This window comes from Pinus tabuliformis, chromosome 3_2 (genome assembly GCF_031772625.1).
Source record: "Pinus tabuliformis cultivar Carrire ecotype Pingquan chromosome 3_2, CPIR1, whole genome shotgun sequence".
Classification (NCBI taxonomy): Eukaryota; Viridiplantae; Streptophyta; class Pinopsida; order Pinales; family Pinaceae; genus Pinus; species Pinus tabuliformis.
The window spans coordinates 231,411,487-231,424,150 of record NC_142302.1 but is presented as its reverse complement, the minus strand read 5'-3'; the positions used below and the strand labels follow the sequence as shown (position 1 = coordinate 231,424,150).

The 12,664-nt window shown below is 40.0% G+C and overlaps 1 pseudogene; it reads left to right on the top strand.

The window, feature by feature from the left end:
• Nucleotides 1-1,422: 1,422 nt before the first annotated feature.
• On the top strand, nucleotides 1,423-2,113 carry LOC149180554 (pyrophosphate-energized vacuolar membrane proton pump pseudogene; annotated as a pseudogene).
• Nucleotides 2,114-12,664: the final 10,551 nt, after the last annotated feature.

Sequence of the window (12,664 nt, the reverse complement as noted above, 5' to 3'; positions counted from 1 at the left end):
AGAAATTGTGGGAAACTAGGCATACATTTCAAAAAGTGGTTTGGCGAACATGCTAGCTTCCTCAAGGGTTCAGAGGTCCTCATGCAGTCTTCCAACTCATCCTCCATCATCTCCACACCTGCATCACAGCCAAAATTCATTTTGTCCTACCATGCAACCAAAATGCAAAGTGCCTTGAAGCAAAAACACATAGAGCAGAATTTGTTTTTGCCATAACTTGAGAACCATGCATCCATTTGACAAACCATTTTATGGGGGATTGTACAAGGTCGATGACAACATGCCTGAGCAGTTTCATGCAATTCCGGTGCACGGTTTCCAAGAAATCAGCCTCCATCACCATCAGCCATTTTTTCATTTTCTCCATAACCGTGCATCCGTTTCAAAACCTGTTTCATGGGGAGATGCACGTGGGGGATAGTAGCCTACCCAAGCAGTTTCAGCCAATTCGATGCACGGTTTCCGAGAAATCGAGCTCTAAAATCTTTAGGCATTTTCCAATTTTCTCGAAATCCGTGCATCCATTGATCACGAATTTGCTATGGGAGATGCATCATGATGGTAGGAACATGCCCACCGAGTTTAAGCTCAATCCGGTTTGCCGTTTGGGAGAAATGGCAAAAAGAAGGTCTGGTCTTGTGGAAATTCAATGGCAGCAGTTTCAGGATGCAGATCTGAACGTGGAAATGAACTCTTGTTGCATGCATCTGGCCAGAGGACACCTGCACAAGAAAACCAGCCATGAATCAGCAACCAAGCCATCATGCAACCATAAAATCAAATGCATGCAAGCAATGATAGCCCATAACAGCTCACGACAGCCATTCAACTTCGAGGTACGTGACTTAACCTTGTTCCTCTGTTGCATGAATGTAATTCGAAGCATTGCATGAACGAATGAGATGGTTGTGGTTAAGAGAATCGGTGGCCAGCCAACTGGACACCCTCATCTAGTTCAACAGTGCTCGGTGGGTGGATATGCCACGTGTGCTCAGCCAACTCAGGAAGAAAATTGAAAACGGGCAGTGGTGAATAGTTAAACTTCAGCGTGCTTGATGGTAAGTGATTACAGGAAGAGGACTATAGTTCATAGTTAAACACTGCAGTGGAGATAACCGTTTGCATGGCCAACACATGTCTCTGCCACCTCACTCCAAAAATCACGCAGAAATCTGAGTGCTCAGCTGTTGGTCAACTTGCACTTGCAACGTGATTCACTCGAAGTGTATTCAAATTCAGGTATTGCTTCCCTTTTTGCAAAGTTACGTACTCTGAAATGCGAGCTCATGCTGTGGAACTATTGTTTGTCTTGTCTCAAGATGGAGATAAACGAAAATTAGCAGAACATCTTGAAGAAAAATATATGAAATGGTTAGCAAAACTTATTTCAACATCTTCAAATTTGGTCTTGGCGGTTCTTCCATGGCTCTGTTTGGCAGCGGAGGTGGTGGTATTTGCACCAAAGCAGCAGATGTAGGTGCTGATCTTGTTGGCCAGGTTGAGAGGAACATTCTTGAAGACGGTCCACACAACCCAGCTGTCATTGCTGATAATGTTGGTGACAATGTTGGAGATATCGCTGGTATGGGATCAGATCTATTTGGGTCCTATGACTGAATCTTCCTGTGCAGCTCTGGTTGTTGCATCCATATCATCATTTGAAAACTCTCATGATCTTACTGCCATGTGTTATCCCTTGCTTATTAGTTCAATGGGTATTAATCACAACTCTGTTTGCAACTAACATATTTGAGATCAAGGCTGTGAAGGAAATTGAGCCTGCATTGAAAAAGCAACGTGTTATCTCCATAGTAGTGATGACTATTGGCATTGTTTCTGTAAGCCTAGTTGCATTGCCTTCATCCTTCACTATCTTCAATTTTGGTGCCCAGAAGGGTAAAGAACTGGGATCTTTTCTTCTGTGGTGCTATTGGTTTGTGGTCTGGCCTTGTTATTGGTTTTGTCACTGAATACTGCACTAGTAATGCTTACAGCCCTGTCCAAGATGTTGCCGATTCATGCAGGACTGGAAGCAGCAACTAATGTTATATTTGGGTTGGCTGTGGGATACAAATCTGTTATTATATTTGCTATTGCAGTAAGCATTTTATGAAGCAAAGAAAGCTGCCGCAGTCGGAAAGTATTGTCATGTCAGGAACAGAAACGCGAATCAAGGTTAACCAATGGAAAAACAGTGATTCCCATCCAGCTTCGGCATGCAATATCTATTCTCGGGCAGTTCATTGAAGCTAGCAGACTGTTTCTACAGGAAGCTAGCAGACTGTTTCTACAGGAAGCTAGCAGACTGTTTCTACAGGAAGACAGAGACTGTTTCTACAGGAAGCCAGTGAACAGTTTCTACAGGAAAGTTTGAAAAGCGGGAAGCCAAAGGAGAAATCGGCCGAGACGCTAGCCAAGGAAGTCACCAAGGCCATCAAAGACAAGGGGAGAGATTTGGTTGCTCAGAGGATGAGCAACACTTTCAGTAGGGGGGTGATGATGAGCCCCAAAAATGTACAATTATTTGGGCTCATTCAACCTCCTAATTTGACTTAGTCCACCATTCTCATTTGTTTATTGCATGTTTTTGATTATTTTTATGTTAATAGAGTGAATTTGGTTAGTCATTATGCCAACAAGTCTAATGGGTGCTTTGTGTAGCCTTGTTGGTCAACTTGGAGACAAAATTGAAGGTCTTAATGAGCACTTGGCAGCCAAATTCGTGGGAGAACAAGCTAGAGGATTTGTAGGAAGGTGTCCCCCTCATTTATGGACCCTTACCTCGAATTCTCCACCATCAGCTCGGAGTTCAAAGGCCACCAAATCAATGAGCTCAAGGGCAGCCAAGCAAGTCAAGTTGGACTGCTGTTAACTACAAGTCTTGGGCAGCCAAGTCCCTAACTTTTAGGAGGACTGTTGGGTCCTCAAATTGTATAAATAAGAAGGCTTGGGGCCTCATTTTGGTTAGCTAGTGGGTAGTCATTTTGTAACTAGTTAGTCATTTCGTTTTAGCCATTAGTCAGCTAGTTTGTAGTTCGATTTTTATGCAATAGAGTAGCTTTGCTTTCAGCTCATGTTCAAGCTCTCCTTGTGGACAGTTTTGATGTAACTTTTCCTTTCTTGATTAATAAAGATGGATCCAGCTTTGCACCAGCTCTAAATCTTTCATGGGAGGCTGTAGCTCTTGGGGTTGGGCCCATCTCAAGCGCCCAGTACCTCCCTTGTTTATCTTTATGTGTTTGTTGCGTTCTTGAAATAAAATCTGCTCTTTAGACTTAATTCGTGCTTTGTTACTTAGGTTTCTTTTGATGGTTCAAGTAGCTTTTCATGTTTATAATAGATTGGTAGGAGTTTGTTATGCATTTAGACCTTTTGGCATGTTCTTGCTCACATGATATATATGGTTCTCTTTGCAAACAAAGCTGCTGTTTATTCATTTCATTGATAGTTGGATTGAGTTAGCTAGGACTTGGTTTGTTCGCAAGAATTCATTGATTTGTTTGAATAAGCATTGTGCAGGGCATCTTCATCACCTCCTCGTTCATTTGAGCCTCGTTCAGATCAGCTCCTCCATCACCAAGTCTGTTCCCTCATCTCTCATCTTCTCTTTTGCCAAGTAACCTTACCTTCTTCCCCATTGTTGTCTCAACCACCTTCAAGCCAATTCAGCTTTCCACATCACCTCACCACTCCATCCATCAGTTCCTGGGTCACTTCAGACCCCCATCCTACCTCCATAACCATCCATGCATCTTCCATCAACCATCCATCCTCAAAAATCCTCGTTTCAGAACATCCTGTAGAAATCTCTGAATATCCTGTAGAAACCCCTGCAGACTTCCTGTAGAAGTTCATAAACACGGTTGCATGTCATCTAGACTTTGTGAAACTCTCAGAAAGAGTGTTAGGGATCCCTTAGACCCTCTTTGTACCATCCCAACCTTTCCCAAAGCATTTCATCCCTTGATCCATCCCTGCACAGTGGAAAACTAGTTAGAAGCACATGCATGATAATCTCAACAACTTAAGCAAAAATACAAAAAGATGTTTTCTTTAGATAATGATAACTTAGACACATGCATTTTACCTTCTTAGAAGTAATGGCATCTCTTTCAGTAGTTTGCATGCTCTCCTTTGCATCGGTAGGACTAGCTGGTAGGATTAGGGTTTGCTAGGGTTTGTGTTTCTTTTTGGCTTTCAGTTTCTTTTCGCAAGTAGATTAGCTTCCTTCGAGTTAGCTTTCGTCCATCAGTTAAAAAGCTTCTTCTAAGAGATCATAGAAGTTGGCTTGAGCCCCTAGTGGACTTGTGCCAGCTGACCAAGTGACAGCTGTGGCAAGAGCTAGTACTTGTGCATACAGCACCGCCGCTTCCAAGTTTGTACGAACTACCGGGTTGATAAAATGAGAGACAGGAAGCCCCAGGAGTTGTAGCATTATTGCTACAATACCGGAGCTCACCACTAGCCATGAACTCTACCATGTATCTCTCCAAATTCAGCCAATAGTATAACTTCTTCACCGTTGTCATTGTCTTTTGATATCTTGGGTGACCTAAATATGATTTCACATGAAACTCTCTCAAGGTAAGCTTCTTGATCTCGTTGTCATCTGGAACATATATATTGTCCCTGAATCTGACCAAGCCAACTACTGTTAGATAATAGTCCACATCTTGTGCACCTACACTTTCACTTGTAGATGTACTTGTACCTATGCATGTAACTTTACTCTATTGTAACATGTGTCTAAGCTCCACGTACCTGTTATCCTTCTAACATGCCTATAAGATCTCATCCTATAAATCTATCCCATAGGAGCTCATAGCTACTATATGATTCACCTATATTTTCCTGCTAAGAGAATCTGCAACCCTATTCTCTTTACCTTTAATATACCTAATCTCAAAATTGAACTCACTAATCATGGCCAACCATCTAGCCTGCCTAGAATTCAGATATGGTTTTTCAAAAAGATACTGTAATCCACTGTGATCACTCATGAATGCAAATCGTCTACTAGGGAGACAGTGCCTTCACATATTCAATGCATGAATGATCGTTGCCAACTCAAGATCATGTGTTGGATAGTTCTGCTTGTGCTAATTTAGTTTTTGTGATTCATAGCATACTAGTTTTCCTTCTTGCATAAGAAATCCACCAATTCCTCTCTTGCAAGCATCTGTACATACCACAAACTCTTTGTTCGGATCTGCGATCTTTAACACTTGAGTATGTGCTAACAACGACTTTAATTGCTCAAAATTGGTTGCACATTCCTCTGTCCATTCAAACCTCTTTCCTTTCCTTTTCAATGATGTGATAGGATAAGAAATCCTTGATAATTTCCCGATGAACCTCCTGTAATACCTTGCTAACCCCATGAAGGATCTCACCTCATCCACATTCCTAGGAGTTGCCCACTCCATGATAGCTCTTACATTTTCTAGGTCCACTACTATGCCTTCCTTGGAAACCACATGTCCCAAGTAATGTACCTTAGTTTGAAAGAAACTACACTTGTTGAGCTTAGCATACAACTGATGCTCTCTCAACAATCTCAATACTATTACTAAGTGTTCGTCATGATCTTCTTCATTTTTAGAATATACCGATACATCATTAATGACCACAATAATAAAATTGTCCAAATAAGGATGCAAAACAATATTCATCAAGCACATAAAAGTAGTTAGAGCATTAGTCAAACCAAATGGAGCCTAGATTTGCCTCAGGCTAAAAAGACAAGGTTCTAGGTCCACATCAAACCACACTCAGCCTCTTAGCTAGCCCTACAAGGACAGGAGAGGGCTCTCTCCAGGTCGATCTCGGCAAAAGGTAATCGATAAGGCTCGAGATGACTAAATTTGCAACTGATCTTAGGCTAGGTATTAAGTGCAAGGATTTGTATTGAGTTTTTTGAGGGTTTTGTGTTGGAAACAGGGAAAGGCAAATTGGGTTGGGGGATGAGGCACAGTTTCTGCAGAGTTATGATTGGGGCAAGGAAGGCAATGGTTCTGATGCTTTAAAGTGAGTGAGACGATTAGATTAGACTGGTGAGGAGCTAAGGAGAGCAAGAAAGTCTCAAGAATTCTCCTTAAACAGAGCTAAGGATAGCAAGAAAGTCTCAAGAATTCTCCTTAAATAGAGCTAAGGACAGCAAGAAAGTCTCAAGAATTCTCCTTAAACAGAGCTAAGGACAGCAAGAAAGTCTCAAGAATTCTCCTTAAACAGATGAAAACATGGAAATTTAAACAAATTCAAAGGCAGAGCATAATAGTTTTTGATCCTACCTTAATCACTCATTTGCTCAAATTCAGAAGAAGAAGCAAGAAAATGATACACATAACATTAATGAACTTATAATTACTCAGAGAAGCACACCATCAAAACATTAAGCCACATGGATCCCAAACAGTGCTACAAAACCCTGGTCTTTCCTTTGCCAAAAATGCAGAAGTGAATGTACAATAGAGTGCCAAACCTTTCCTAAGAGTCCAACCCTGAAAATGACTTAGGAATTACATGATATAGACTAGCCCAACCCATTCCCTTGCCTCTAGGGGTCGAGCTCATCATTCTAGGAGCTATTTCAACCAATTCTAAACAAAGCACTAAAATCTAGGCAATCAAAACAACTTGCCTCTATAAGGTAGGAAACTGATTCATTCATTAAATTTTCACTTTTTAGTGAATGAATCCTCTAGAACAAGTAAATAAGTGCCAAAATTACATCATGTTTATCCAATTACATCAAGATAGATAAAAAATTACATCACAAAGCAAAACTAGTCAAACTGGCCGAATTTCTGAGCTGGAAGGTGAAAAATTGAGCAAAAATCCTCTATGCGCTGTGCCAAAATCTGTATGCGTCGTGCCACTTTGAGGCTGAGTTTGAGGCACTTCCTGAAGTCCAAATTGAGCCCAAGTGTGCTTTTTGGAAAGACCTACCCATCTAATTTCCAACCCAAGAGAAATTTCTGAATTTGATGTCCATTTTCCCCTCCAAAACTTCAATCTCCCAAGACTGCTTCCTGTGTGTCAAAATAGGGGCAGAGAGGTCATTTTTTGAGTGTTTTTGACCTCCTGGGGACTCAAAACTTGCCCAAAATTCTTGGCCATGCACCAACAGTCATGATTTTTCATGCCAAATCTAAAAATATAAAAAAAAATTAGTTTGGAGCTCCCTAGGAAAAGCGCGCGCCAGGTGGCATGGCACATAGGGAAGGCGCAGCGCATTGGGCTTGAGGCGCAGTGCATAGAGCCAGTGCGTAGCGCTTTTTGCAGGAGACTTTTGGAGAAATTTGCGGTGTCCAAATTGGGCGTAGGATAGCTCGTTGTAAAGGTATTTGAGTCTACTTTCCAACTCAACTAGAATTTTTCACTTTGAAGTTCATTTTCCTTGTCAAAAATCAAATCTCCCAAGACTTGTCAAAATGTGCCAAATGAGGTTGCCTAAAGGTAGAGTGCTGTTATAGTCTACTTTTGAATGCCTTACTCAACTCAAAATTGAGCTCATGATAGCTCATTAGAAATCTATTTGTGTCTCGTTATCATTTGACTCATCAAGCAAGTCATTTGACCAACCAAGCTAGGAGAAAACTTGATTTCCCCAAGGTCACTTCTGAGGCGCATCAATTCTCCCAAGGCAATTGTATTTTTGACATTTCTCTAAAACCATGACACCTATGTAAAAAGTGAAGGACGTTTTTATTCCTTGGCCTGTTTTGGAAAAAACCTCTCTCAGTTTTCCCAAATTCATCTTTTCTTGCCCATAAACATCATTTGAGTAAAACCTATCCCGATGTGTGGAATAAGGGATTTGTCGAAATGAAGCGAAATGAAGGGGACAAGGGGCTTCTAAATTCTTGAGAAAATTTTGGAGAGTAGGGAGGGATGTTAGGAAGTAGGGGAAAGTGGAATCTCAGAAATTGAGTGAGGGGAAGGGGTCCAAAAGGGCAAAACATAGGCCTAGCCTGGAAAATAGGGTTTGTAGCAAGAAACTAGGGCTTGTGCGAAAATGAGGAATTTGGGGGATCTCAGTGATGGGAAGTTTTTAATAAGGTACACTAAGGATAGGGGAAGGTGTATGAACATCCGGACACAATTTTGCTAATGATTTGACCATCCAAGAGAAATTAGCTTCAAAACCCTAGGAGAGGGAAGTGACCTTACCTAGGTGCAATTGAAGCATGAACAAGATGTAAAATGACCCATTGGAACTTGAAATGATGATGGAAATCCTTTGAATGATGGTACACTCAGCTAAATGATGACATGGACCGACATTTGGACAACTTTGGAAAGAGTGAAAACAAAACCTAGACCTAATACCTAGTGACCAAATTTTGCTTGAAGAGTCACTGAAATGACAAAATTTTACCTTAACACCTTAAAATCACTTTGTAAGAGCATGTTTGATCGCGGGAGGAAGGCTAGAAATACTGACACTAACAGAACTACAACAAACTCATAATTCCCATACCTGGTCTAGAAAGAATTCTGGTAGATGCCTTCCTCTTTAATGCATACCTAATGATATCCATATATCAGATCAATAGTAGATAACATTGTTGCTCCCTTCAACTGATCGAACAAGTCATCAATTTTCAACAACGGATACTTGTTCATGATGGTCACTTTGTTCAACTACCTGTAATTAATGCATAATGTGAGAGTACCATACTTCTTCTTTACAAACAATATTGGTGCACCCCAAGACAATACACTTGGCCTAATGTATCCCTTGTCAAACATTTACTTTAAATGTTGTTTCAACTCTACCAACTTCGGTGTGCTCATCTTGTAAGGTGCCTTAAATTCTAGTGTTGAACTTGGTACCAACTCAATAGAAAATTCTACTACCCTGTGAGTGGAAAATCTAAAATATATGTGGGAAATACATCCTAAAACTACTATAGAAATGGGTACCTACTCAAAACATATGTATCCTCAACTTCCTTATCTTTGTCACTATAAATATGAAATGCAAATAACACGCACCCTTTCCTGTGACTACGCTTGGCCTGTATAGTTGTCACCATTCTCACTGATGTTTCTTTCTTCTTACCCTGCAAGACTCTTTGTTCCTCATTGTCATTCAAGCACTCAATAGCCTTGTCATAACAATCCACCTTCGTCCTATGAAGATATAACCAGTCCATACCCAACAACGTAATGTATGATACCAATGGTAATACAATCAAATGTGTTGATTTAGACATACCATTCAACTCAAATGCACAAGATCTTAGCCAATGATGAAATAGATTCTTTGTACCTATAGCCAACTACACTAACCAAGACTCTACATGTACTTCTTTATTCAAACCACACTTATCCAACAGTTCAGGATTAACAGAACTATAATAAGATCCAAGGTTAATCAAAATAGAAATAACCTGATTACAAAGTTGCCTTCCATCTCGATAATAAACACTTGGTGATATGCCTACCTGTTATCTAGCACTACATAGATCCTAGGAACACTTTGTTCAATATCCCCAACCATCTATGCCTTGTGGGAACTGTAAATTTGTGGTCTACCACCCTGATGTTGTGGACAATATCTCTTGTGATTCTCTCCTCCACAAGTCCAACACTACAAAGGCTTCCAACCTTCATCCTTATTCTGCTCCTTAGATTGATGTCCTTATCCTCTATGAGATGCATTTAACTTCTTAGATGGCATTGCATTATCTTTATTACCTGTACCCTAAGATCTTTCTCGCTTCTTGTCCCATTTTCCTTTGTTCTTTGCATTACCTTTCCAGTTCGTTTTAGTCTTAGATCTACACTTTGATTTCTCAGAAAAATTCTTTAGCTTTTGGATGGCCTCCTCCAATGATCTAGGCTAATCAAACTTAATCTCGTCTTTGAATATTATTGGAAACCCATTGATGAATGTTTGATTCTTGGCCTTCTCCTCCTTGAGGTAAGGCACATACCTCAAAACCTCCATAAATCTATTAGTGTACTCCTCATCAGCCATAGAGCCCATCTTTAGTTCATAAAACTCTTTTACCCTATTGTCATAGTACCTCTCTGATAGATAATTCTTCCTGAATAGTCTCTCAAATTCACTCCAAGTCAAATCATCCTCATAAAAATATATGATGTTATTTACATCTTCCCACTAGATATTTGCTTTACCTTTAAGCTTGAATGTATATATTTTGGCCTTCATGTTCTCTGAATAATCGTGAAATCTAAAGAACTTACTCATTCCAAGAAACCATGATTCTGCATCCTATGACTTCTTCATCTCTCCATCAAATGTAGGTGTCATTTCTTTCTTAAACTCATATGGAAAATATCCCTTGTCACTCCTTCTATAAGGATGATAATGATGACGATCATAGTGTCTGTCAGAACCAGACCTAGAATAGTACATGTGTTTATCACCTTTCCTATCCGAAGTATCTAAGGACATTCCATCTCTAATCGTGTCCTCTCTATCCAACCTATGCCCACCATGAGATCTACTGACATATGCCCCATTAGTTTTATTCTCCTGCCCATGGCTTATCCAAAGTGGTCCATCGCTATGCAATTTTGACAAACTTTGAAGGATTACTGCATTGACTTCTGCTTGTTTCTTTTGTGTCTGCATGATTTTGTCATTGTTTGATTTACAACTCGTCATTTTCTCCTTCAAGCTTGAAGTGTGTATTCTAAGTTAGAAGAATTGTGATCACCACACTGCTCATTTGATCCATAAGGAGAATCTCATGAATTGTAGTCTACCATGTTGCTAGTCATCTTGATCTCTTTTCCACAAGGAATCTTATGTTAGTTAAACCAAATTATAAACAAACCAAAGTACCTTAGCATAATTCAAGGAGGATATCTCATCTGCAAGATCAACCGATTTAGCGTGATACATGTATAAACATAATCATAACAACATATAAACATATAGCATATAGAACAACATATAAACATCATTATAACCATATTCCAGTCATCAATGCATGACCATACCAACCACATGCTATGACCTCATGTATGAAAACTACAACCACATCAACGTATGCATAACAATATATAAGCACTAACATGCATAACTAATGCATAATCGACATACACTCATGATGGCCACATACAACAACAACAACATCAACTTCCACATGGAACCATCACTGCAACCATGACCAACACCATGCATAAGAAACAAGCACATACACCACAAGCATACATAGCACATATATGCAACCTACATGAATGCATGACCAACACATCGCCCTTCCACTCTAAGGGTTGAACCATCCTTTGGTACCACTCTATAACACGCTCCTCCCACATCTACCTAAGTAACCAACCAACCAGGGTAAACATGTGATGAAGAGTTACTATGATATGATTCAACTCCCCATGTATCAGTTAAGGAAGTGGAACCAACGAAGCACACTACACAAACCTTACAGACATACTACAGAACCCCCAGGGGCCATCCAAACCTTCCAAGTGGATATCCCTTGAGATAAATTGACCTTTTACTACATTAAAACCTCATTCGTTCCCATAACATGGTCATGAGTGCGACTGGAACCCTATATTTTCTCCTATAGCATGGGCACACCTACAACTAAAGACTTTCCCGGGTAGTTATGTGCCTGTGACTCTAAATTTTGTGCCACGTTTTCAGGGCCAAGGCTCAGGTCACTGCCCAAAACTCCATGAAACTTTCAAAAATGAAAGATAACATTGGAAAAATGATACAAACACAATTACTTGGACAAGGGCTTAATTGGACCCCTACTAGCCATGATAGGAATTTCATCAAACATGTCACAAATATGAATTCTACAGGTTTAAACAATCGATATTAGCATTGGGGTTTCATACTTATCTAAGAATCACTAAGAAGCATTTATGCCTCATCACAATATTTACCATCTATTAATCCATTTATTCATTGTACATTTAGTGATTAACCAAAACATAATGACAACCATAAATTTTCATTGCCATAAGACTCATTCATAACCAGCATATAACCAACATAAATATCAAGGATATAACAACCATAGAAACCACATAAAAGAAAGTGTATTTACCCATAAAATACTAAGGAGAAAGGGATATCTTATTTATGATTGCATAAGCTGACCAGGTATGGGACTTCCACGAACCACCCAACTGTAGACTAGGTTGAACCAAATATTTCTTTCAATCAATCACCCTCATTCCATATTCCAAGAATGAATGTGGGATCTCATAAAATAAATCAATCAAAACCATCCAAGGCTTCCAGAGGCCAAACCACCTCAACCCTCAACTAGTGATTCCACCTCATGGTCGAACATTACTAAACATCACTAGGTTGGTCTCTACCCAAGTTGTCCATAGATCATGAGCATTTATTCCAACTAGAGCTTATAAGACTAGTAACTCAACTCATAGTTGTCATAAGGCTTCCAGACTGTTTATCCAACCAAAACTTCCGGGACTAGTAACTCAACCCACCGAGGGCTTTGAAAGAATTTTTCCAACCAAGGATTCTAGGACTATAACTCAACCCACCAAGGGCTTCGAAAGCATTTTTCCAACCAAGGCTTCTAGGACTAGTAACTCAACCCAAGCTATTACAGGGCTTCCAGAACGTTTGTCCAACCGAGGCTTCCAAGAACTAGTAATTCAACCCATAGCCAAAGGAACATGAGAA